The sequence below is a fragment of the Tursiops truncatus genome, chromosome 10 (assembly GCF_011762595.2).
Source record: "Tursiops truncatus isolate mTurTru1 chromosome 10, mTurTru1.mat.Y, whole genome shotgun sequence".
NCBI lineage: Eukaryota > Metazoa > Chordata > Mammalia > Artiodactyla > Delphinidae > Tursiops > Tursiops truncatus.
Window position 1 is genome coordinate 5,411,315 of NC_047043.1, and position 10,299 is coordinate 5,421,613.

The window sequence follows — 10,299 nt, forward strand, 5'->3', positions numbered from 1 at the left end:
AGGCTGGTCTGAGTCCAAAGGCCACCTCACCGTGCTGCCCTCCGCGATGCTCCCAAAGGGGTCATGCTTTGTTCCCAAAGTCGAGTAATGTGCAACACCGTGTGGTCACAGTTGGAGAGCTTGGGAGTAGAATCAGGCCAGCCGAGGGGTAGTGGGGATCTCGGGTAAACCCCAGCCTGTGACCCACTCCCTGGAGGGCTCTATTTCAAACAAGATTATCCTGGGCAGCCCTCAGCGGCAGGGCCACCAAGATCGCCAGAGCCAGGAAAAGATGTGGGCAGAAGGAAGAAGCTGAAGGGGAGCGGGTGGAAGGCTGGGGCCGGAGCAGCCCCGGGGTGTGGGGGGTGGCGTGTGGGGGCAGGGAGGTGGTGTTGAACTCCAGCCCCGGCCCGCCCTTGGGCCTCTGCAGGGGGAGGAGGGTGGGACCAGTTCAGGGAGGACCGTTTATAGGCATCTCAGGCCCTTTTACAGCACCAGCCGATGGTGCCACTTCCTTCTCCTCTAGTTTAAGGCCCCTCTGAGTCACGCGGGGCCATTCCAGCCACCTGCAGTCCCCAAGCTGGGGTGGGGAGGAAACGCAGGGTGGGCAGTGGAATAAGCTGCATTTGGAGTTGGATGAATCCAGCTGTGATTTGGACCAGCTGTGGGCAGATTACTTACCAGCTCTGCATCCTCCTTGGGGGTAACCATGCCCACCTTACAGGACTCAAATCAAAATGGGTCCAAGCGTGTGAGGCGTTTAGAGTCATGTCTGCCACCTGAGAAATGTCTGAGGACTGTTATTGCCTGTTCTAGACTCACCCGTGCCCCGCCCCCCAGTTAGGGGGCTGCCCCTTGTGTGACCCTCCTGGGTCAGCCTGAGCTGGGGCACGCCTGCACTCGGGACAGAGCAATGGCGCGCACGGCCCCTGCCCTTAGGGACCTTACAGTCCATCCGAAGAGAAAGGCACATTAGATAGTAAGTTAAGTACCCACGTATGCGAGGTGCTGTGGTAGTGGGAGGCACCGAATGCTCTGAAGGGCAGGACACCGAGCAAAACCTGGGGGCCGAGGATGACTTCCCCAGGAAGGTGCTGCCTCGGTTGAGTCTTAAAAATGGAGTAGGGGGGCTTCCCCGGTGGCGCAGTGGTTGAGAGTCCGCCTGCCGATGCAGGGACACAGGTTCGTGCCCCGGTCCGGGAAGATCCCGCATGCCGCGGAGCGGCTGGGCCCGTGAGCCCTGGCCGCTGAGCCTGCGCGTCCGGAGCCTGTGCTCCGCAACGGGAGAGGCCACAGCAGTGAGAAGCCCGCGTACCGCAAAAAAAAAAAAAAAAAAAAAAAATGGAGTAGAAGTTAAACACGCACCGCAGTGTTTATAGCAGCACTGTTTACAATAGCCAAGACGTGAAAGCAACCTAAGTGTTTATCAACAGATGAACGGATAAAGAAGATGTGGTATAAATATATATATACACAACAGAACACTACTCAGCCATAAGAAAGGATGAATTAATGCCACCTGCAGCAACATGGATGGACCTAGAGATGATCACACTAAGTGAAGTAAGTCAGACAGAGACAAATATCATGTGATATCGCTTACATGTGGAATCTAAAAACACATGATACAAATGAACTTCTTTACAAAACAGAAACAGAGTCACAGGCAAAGAAAACAAATTTATGGTTACCAAAGGGGAAAGGAGGGGGAGGGAGAAATTTGGAGTTTGGGATTAACAGATACACACTACTATATATAAAACAGGTAAACAAGGACCTACTGTAGAGCACAGGGAATTATAGCCAATATCTGGTAATAACCTATAATGGAAAAGAATCTGAAAAATAATAGATGTATATATATGTGTGTGTGTGTGTGTGTGTGTGTAACTGGATCACTCTGCTGTACACCTGAAACTAACGTAATATTGTAAATCAACTATACTTCAATTTTTAAAAAATGAGTAGAACCTAGCCCATGTGGTGACCTCGCACTGGTCCACTTGGCTAAGCTGGAACTGCTCTCCCCAGAATCCCCTTTCCTGCAGGGTCCTGGGTTATGACCGACCACAGGAGACCCTTGCGGGGGGTCTGGAAGGTGGGAGAGGAGCCGCAGCCATGTTTGTGTCCAGACGTCGACACAGGGCCAGCTGGAGCTCACCTGCGGTCGCAGGTCTGTGGACTTACCTTGTGGGGATGAGGCAGCAGCCAGGCTTGCAGGGACTCCGTTGCCACTGGCCTGCCTCCTTCAGCCCCTCTGACCCCTGGACTGGGGCTGTGTTCAGCTCTGTGAAGAAGGGCACCAGCCTCCCCGAGGGCATCACCGTGCCATCGACGTGAGAGGCCGGCCTGGCCTCCCCCCCCAGCCTTCTGGGCTCCCAGGGAAGCCACACTGCACCCCACCTTTCCTTCCCACCTGCCCGCCCTGCGGACTTCAACCTCAGCACCGAATGCAGAAACAGCCGTGAGGACACTATTTAACAGGCTCCCGCCGGTTGTTTGTGGGACTGACCCCTGTTCTATGTCACTCCCGTGGTTCTGTTTCTCCTGTGGAAACTTGACAGGTAGGTAGTTAGAGATGTCTGGGAAAATGGTCCCGGCAGGAAGAAAAGAAGGAGCAGCGTCGTGAAACGGCAGAGGTTGTGCAAGGAGCACAGGTGGCTTGGTTATTTCCAGAAATATGATGAAAAACAAGGAGAAGATGAGACTAGAAAAGGAGGAAATGGCCAGGCCATGGGAGGGACTCGAATGCCACGCAGGAAGTTTGGCCAATACAGGAAACAGCTGAATGTTTACACGTGCAGAAAACAGGCTTGGAGCAGTTTACATAATCCATTACGCTATTTCTTGTTCTCTGAATAGCGTTCCACAGGACAAATCTTCTTTAGCATAGGCTACTTGCTTTAAGAAATGCTGTTTTCTATTGTCAGAGCGCAAGGCTTAGGTAACGTATTCTGTGGGGCTAGGGTAGGTCATGATGTCTAATAAGTAAACCGCGGATGTCAGTGGCTTTACATCACAAAGGATTTTTATTGCTCACATCATGCTGGTCAGATGGCTTCCTTGGGTGGCTCCTTATCAAGCCGTGTCTCAGGGTTCCAGGATCCTTTGATCCTGTGACACTGCAATCTTAAATGTGGAGTCTGTGAGACTGCCAGAAGAGGGGACAAGATGGTGGCCAGTCCTGCTGGGGGGTGAGGGCAGGTGGGTCATCACCGGGCATGAACTTCCGACAGCTCACCCAACTGCTAGGAGGCTGGGAGATGTGGGCCAGGAGGAGGAAAATAAAACAAGATCTGGTAAGCGCATGGCATTGTGTCTGCGGCCCTTATCAGCGCACGGCATTGTGTCTGCGGCCCTTATAAGCGCACGGCATTGTGTCTGCGGCCCTTATCAGCGCACGGCATTGTGTCTGCGGCCCTTATAAGCGCACGGCATTGTGTCTGCGGCCCTTATAAGCGCACGGCATTGTGTCTGCGGCCCTTATAAGCGCACGGCATTGTGTCTGCGGCCCTTATAAGCGCACGGCATTGTGTCTGCGGCCCTTATAAGCGCACGGCATTGTGTCTGCGGCCCTTATAAGCGCACGGCATTGTGTCTGCGGCCCTTATAAGCGCACGGCATTGTGTCTGCGGCCCTTATAAGCGCACGGCATTGTGTCTGCTGCCCTTATCAGCTTGGGAGCGCTTTCATTTATGGCTGCATCTCAGTGACAGAGTAACTGTGTTAGCACATAGGTGGGATGCGTGAGCTTTTTTTTTCCCATTGCACGGTTCAGATTTTCTACTCTTATTTCCATGCTTTTGTATATTCACAGACAAAAAAAATTAACTCTGATTTTCACATCACAACTGAATGCTGTTATCTGAGCCCTTAAAACGACACTTCTACTTTTATCTAGATGAGCTGGCCGTCTCTTAATAAACAACCTTTGTGTGGGACCAGGTATAGAAGGGACTCTCTCTCAAACACGTTTTCTTTGTTCTCTGGAATGATCACCTGGGTACCAGGGATTGTTTGGCTTAGAGAATATCAGCTAAGAAAAATGTAGAGTGGGGCTTCCCTGGTGGCGCAGGGGTTAAGAATCCGCCTGCCAATGCAGAGCACACGGGTTCGAGCCCTGGTCGGGGAAGATCCCACATCCCGCGGAGCAACTAAGTCCGTGCGCCACAACTACTGAGCCTGCGCTCTAGAGCCCGCGAGCCACAACTACTGAGCCCGCGCACCTACAGCCGGTGCTCCGCAACAAGAGAAGCCACCACAATGAGAAGCCCACACACCGCAGTGAAGTGTAGCCTCCGCTCGACGCGACTAGAGAAAGCCCGTGCGCAGCAACGAAGACCCAACACAGCCAAAAATAATTAAAAAAAAAAAAAGTAGAGTGATAGTTTTTGATGATTATGTAAATGTGGAGAAAAAATAAGTTATTGGGATCCAAGAACATAATCACTCTTCCCATTTCTGTTCATCACCGGAGGGAGGATATCACTGGTATTTTGATTTACAGTTTTGAAAGTATTTTCCTATAGACACAATGTTACAAATGGTGATGAGGTGTACCCCAAAGAGAACCACCAGTTGTATACTTTCCAGGCATATGATGGATTAAGTAGGTGAAATCAAACCATTTTTACATTAATTGTTGCAATTGCTGTATTATAAATTCCAGACAAAGGACTTACACTTTTGAAAAAGGGCCTATTCTTTCCAATATTTAAGTGGTCCCAATTGTAAAATTTTCATGGCATGATGTCTTTAAGACCAAAATGATAAAGTACTTGGAAAACTAGAAGATACTGCACAAAGTATCATAATGTTTTAATTTTCTTGTAGAAAACCTCAGACTGAACATGTGACAGTGCAATGGTTAATTTTATGTGTCAACTTGGCTAGGCCATGGTACCCAGATGTTTGGTCAAACACCCGTCCAGATGTTGTGGTGAAGGTATTTTTCAGATGAGTTCACCATTTAAATCAGTAGACTCTGAATAAAGCAGATGCCTGCCATCATGTGGGTGGGCCTCATCCAATCAGTTGAAGGCCTTAGAAGAAAAGGACTGTGGTCCCCTGAGGAAAAAGGAATTATGCCTCCAGAGACCATCAGACTCAAGCTGCCCCAACAAGCTCTTCCCTGGGTCTCCAGCCTGCTGACCTGCCTTGCAAATATCAGACTTACCAGCCCCCAGAGTTGCATGAGCCAATTCCTTAAAATAAATCTCTGTGCGTGTGTGTGTGTGTGTGTGTGTGTGTGTGTGTGTGTGTGTGTGTGCGTGCACATACCCCATGGGTTCTGTTTCTCTGGAGAACGCTGACTAATAGAGATATATTTTCTGAGCAAAGGAAAACAGACAGTATTTACTAATTTGCATCTAAAATATTTGGGATTATACACCCACAGAATGTTCTTTGAGAGACACTAACCCAGTTGATGAAGGAATCTGATGTTTCTTGTTGATTTATCTGTGGCCATCCTCAGACTTCTCCTATTTTCTGTAAATCCTTTACAGCAGGTCCCACATCTGCATTCTCTGCTTGAGGGCAGAGCAGCCAAAACACTCTTAGTCAGGAGAACCCATAATCCAGTGATAAAACCAAGACGGTTCACCCTTAAATCTGCGGGGAGGATTGCTCATACTTCGTGCAAACTCTTCTTTCAACTCTGATAAGGAATTACATTCATGTTAGGTACACATGAGATACATTCCCGGAAACAAAGGAAATTGGCACTAACTACTGTTAAATAGCATTTAGGACACAAGCCAATGGAAGAAATGAAAATTTAAAATATGACGGAGACTCCTCTGACCTACCCCTCTCCGCCCAGGCTTGGCTGGAGTTCTGACGCTCTGTGTGATGTTCCGTGCTTGCAAAATGTTTGGGTATTTGAACCAGAAGGCTCATGCAAAGAATAAAATGTCAGCTTTATGAAGGTGATTTGTATAGCGTGAGGTATTAGCTCCTAAACAGAAGGAAAACAGAAGGAAAGAGGTCCTGTAAAGAAGTAAGGCTGCTCAGGAAGCAGACCTGGTGACATGTCTAAAAGCATTCATGTCTGTCGAAGGAATTAAAATGAAACAGAAGTGAGAAGCCGTAAAGAAGTGCATGTAACAGAGGCTAATTTCCATGTCTTATCTAGGATACATCTTAGGAAGCAGCCATTCTTTTCTGTGTTACGTTAGAAGACAGTGAGTTTGAAAAGATTAAAAAGGAAAGGGAAGATTAAAATGCCCGGGGGGGGCGGCGGAGAAGAAGGACCAAATTAGGACTTAAACTCGTTCAAATCATTGTACGTACCCTCTTTTTCTTTCCTTCCTTTGGAATCTTGGGAAGTGGTGTGTATCTCCTAGATTAAAATGACCCATCAGAAACCTCGTAATGTCAGAAATTTGAGCCTTATGTAACATCCGCATTAAAGACACAGGCTACAGTGAATGCAGCTGCAGCCAGGAGTGATACTCGAGTAGATAAAAGGGAAAGGGGACTGCAGTACCGGCGTGGACTTAAAACGAAGGCTTGTCTTTGGGAAGGCACAGATGAGAACAGACGGGGAAACAGAAGAGAAATTTGCATGTACAGAGGAACTATGATAAGTTAAAACACGCAGGGAGTCAGAGTCTCTCTGGTTCCACGTAGCCTTACTGTGTGGGATCTCGGCTGAATGACAGTCTACTTTCCGCCTTTCTAAAGACAATAATAACTATTTTCATTTACATACTTATAAGGCAACGGTCCCCTCCCCTGCATAGTTAGCACAGCGCTTGGGATGCCACAGGCTCTCGATAGGCGGCTGGGAGATCAGATGATTTCCTCAAGAGATGTTCTAAAATTAAACCAATATTGTGCCTTACTATCCCATGCGATTGTCAGAATTAAGTCCTGGGGGCTTGTTCTCAGTCTCAGGTTTTTGTTTTTGATTGTGTGTCCTTGGGCAATTTAAAAATCTCCCCAGGTCTCAGTTTCCTCATCCGTAGGGTCGACTAGATGGTCTTTTGATTCTTTCTGGCATTAAAGTTCTGATTCTATGAAACTAGCTTCTGGGTACCCAAAGCTTGAACTACATAAACCTTATTTTACAATTCCATCCAGTTCAACCATAAATATGCAAATAAATATTTATTAAGTACACACTATGTGTGAGTCACCACACTAGGTGCTGGAGGTCTACGAGTCTGAGACTATGAAAGCCTGCCCTTGACGTCAAGAACCGACCCGCAGAAAGGGTGGAAGTAAATACTGGAAAGTTCCAGAACTCTTGAGGGAAGCCCTCCTTCTTGGGATGGTGATGTTTTAGAACTAGGGAAGCCGTGGTGTGTTGAAAGAAGGAAAGAGGGATGGAGGCTCAAAGGGTAGTGAATTCACATTATCACCAGAGATGGGGGAGAGCTTCACGGAGGAGGGAAACTCAGAGAGTGGTCGGGAAAGAGCACGTGTCTCTTGAGCGGAATTGCAGGGTTATGTACAGAAAAACAGCAAAGTCAGCTAGAAACGGTAAGCGTAGGCCATTTGCAGAGCGCCGTGAATGCAGAGCTGAATTGACTGTAAACATTTCTGAGCAAGGACGCGAGAGGATGTTACGTGGCAGATAAATCAGAAAACAGAGAGGAGGGGTGGAGGCGGCAGCCGCGCAGGAGGTGAGGCCTTGGGGATGGCTGGCGGTAGCAGAGCCATCTCACCTTCACCCGCAGCTACCAGAATGCGTCGTGGAAAATGACCCCTGGTGAATCAGTGTGGGTGTGGGCAGTCTTTGGTACCCAGACTTGGCGCTTCTGAAGCTGCTTGCCTGTTTTGCTAGGGTCTCCCCTGAAAGTAGCCTTCCCAGCCTGCACTTGATGCGGCCCACGGTGGGGGAATTTGGCTTTCCTCCTGGCTGATCTCCTGTTGCTATATTTTTGGGCTGTTCCGCAGTGGTTTGGTTCATGTCTGGCTGAAATAGCTCTGGAGGGAGTGGCTGTGGCTGGTTCTTTCTTTTCCCCATAAGGACACATCACATCATAAGGCGGCGTCGGAAACGGCAGGACCAGGGTCCCCCTGGCTTTGATGGTTGACTTAATTGCTTTTAAAATTTTTTGGCTGGCTGAGATAGCAAAACAAATGAGGCGGAAATCTCTATTTTTAGCTCTTCATCTTAATCACGCTGATTAAGTGATCATTGTTATTGTATCAGGAAGATGATGCTCTGAGGCATCCCGTCTCTTGTTTTCTTTCCTTCTTTTCAACCTGCCTGCTCATCTTTTTGGATTGTTTGTTTAAGCAACTCCTAGCGTTTGCTATGCCTCCTTGAAGTGGCAGCCCCGGAAATTTCACACCGCGAGGGCGGAGGGCAACAACCCTGGATAAAGGGGCTGAGGACTTGCATTGTGTCTCACTGGATATCTCTCTGGGAGTGGCCTCTGCTGGGACACTGAGTGGGGGGATCTGGAGGCTGCCGACCCCTGAGCACTCCTGCAAAGACCCCTCCCTCCCAACTGTATCTGTGTAACTGACCCCCTCCTCCTTCCAATTTTGTTTTAGACCATTCAGCCACTGAAAGGCCTTTTCTCATTTTACTGCTTTCTTCCTCAAGATTTTTGCTCTCTCATTCGTCTTTGGCGAAGTTTCTGTGCATGTGTTTGTGTTTTTATTAGAAGGTTTCTATTGGAAACTTTCTTTTCTGTACCTTATTTTTTCCCAATTGTATCTTCATTTACACAATCCTGCCCTTTTGCAGACTAAACAATGGCTCATTCATTCTCCAGTTTTAGATGTTTGGATCTCCTGACACACATGTCAAAACAGATGTTTTCCTGCAAGTGTGACTGTCAAAGGTAATTCAGCTTTGTCGGCAACCGTTATTTTAATGAAATTTGGATTTTTTTTGGCTCTCTTTCCCACTTGTGGCCTTCTACTCATTTGGAAATATCATATTCACTATATGGCAGAATTCTATGTTATCCCCCTGTGGTTGGTATCTTTGCCTCTAAGGCCAACTTTCTAACTTTTCTGTATGTTTGAATGTAACGCTTCTACAGTGGGAGGGAAAAAGCTCAGTTTCTGGTAGTTACATTCTTCTAAACAGTTGCCCTAGGAATGATAAACCCAACATTTTCAGTAGAGTTAACGTACTGCTCTAGCTGGTGGACAACTAAAACACACACGCACACACACCACAATGCAAACCTTATGCTCAACAAAGAAGAAATTACGATGCACAAGGGAGGGAAAAAAAAACCCAAACAAAGATGAAAGGCAGACCAAAAACCTCCTCAAAGTAGGGCATTTGTTTAAAGTTGCTGAATTACACATTTTGGGCCCTAAAAATGTTTGTGAAAAGTGCTCTGAAATTATTAGACCACAATATTCCTTTTGAGTCTGAAAAACATTTTGAGATTCTGTGGCACGGAGCATGGAGGCTGGGTGACAAGAAAGCGACAGACAGCTGAGGCTGTGTCCCTGTTTTGGTGGAAGCAAGGGGGTGACAGAGCTAACAAGATGGGAGGTTTGGTCAGAGAAAGGAGATGTTGGCCATTTCAGGCTTCAAAGGAATTCCAAGGTTCTGCATGTGACCATGGGGAGTGTGGAAGTAGAGTGGAAATTGCTGGAGCTCAGGTGGGCAGGGACCCATGAGGTGGGCAGGCTACCAGGTGGTCTCCACGGGTGTCAATGTCACCCAGCAAGCTAGCAACTCAGGATGGAGAGCAGAACTGTGAACCAGAAGACTGTGCCTCTTCTCATGACCCTCTATACCGAAATGGCAACCCAGCATCCATGCATCACTCATTCAAAAGTTAATGTGACTTAAGTACCAATCATAGTCTGAACCCTTTTACTGGGGTTACAAAAATACATCCGACATGGATCTGGAACCCGGGAAGCTTACTGCCTGCTTGGGGTCGGCGGGAATGTGCCAGTTATGAACTGAGGGGCTCATAGCTCACCTAAAGAAGGCAGCCATAATTCTGTGTTAGCAAATCTGATGTTTTTTTCAAGTTAGAAATGCAGACTTACAGGATAACGATTTCTCAACTTTAAAATTTTAGCAAACAATCAAAACATTAAGAGCACAGTACGGGCCAATGATTTGTGGCCTCTGATTTAAATAATTGGAGCTACAGGCAACCTTGTGTTCTTCTGGTTCTGCCCCTAACTTGCTAGTGATCTTAAACAAAACACCTAACTTCTCTGGACCCCTGTGACCTCATCTATAATGGAGCAGTAAGTGTACAGGACTTGCTCTGGAATCTTTCCCAGGTCTATGATTCTATGATTTCAATGTCTAAATAGACTTCTGATTAATTTCTGTCTGCAAAGAAGGGTGGGAAGCAGAGGGACCATATCTTTTAC

The 10,299-nt window shown here is 47.6% G+C and overlaps 1 long non-coding RNA gene across 1 annotated transcript; it reads right to left on the reverse strand.

Annotated features, from left to right (window-relative positions):
• Positions 1-1,905: 1,905 nt before the first annotated feature.
• On the reverse strand, positions 1,906-6,625 carry LOC117313739 (uncharacterized). Its single transcript, XR_004528302.2, has 3 exons — positions 6,274-6,625; positions 5,401-5,638; positions 1,906-3,235 (listed from the first exon to the last, which is right to left on the reverse strand). It is a non-coding gene; the product is annotated as an uncharacterized lncRNA (long non-coding RNA).
• Between the last annotated feature and the right edge of the window lie 3,674 nt (positions 6,626-10,299).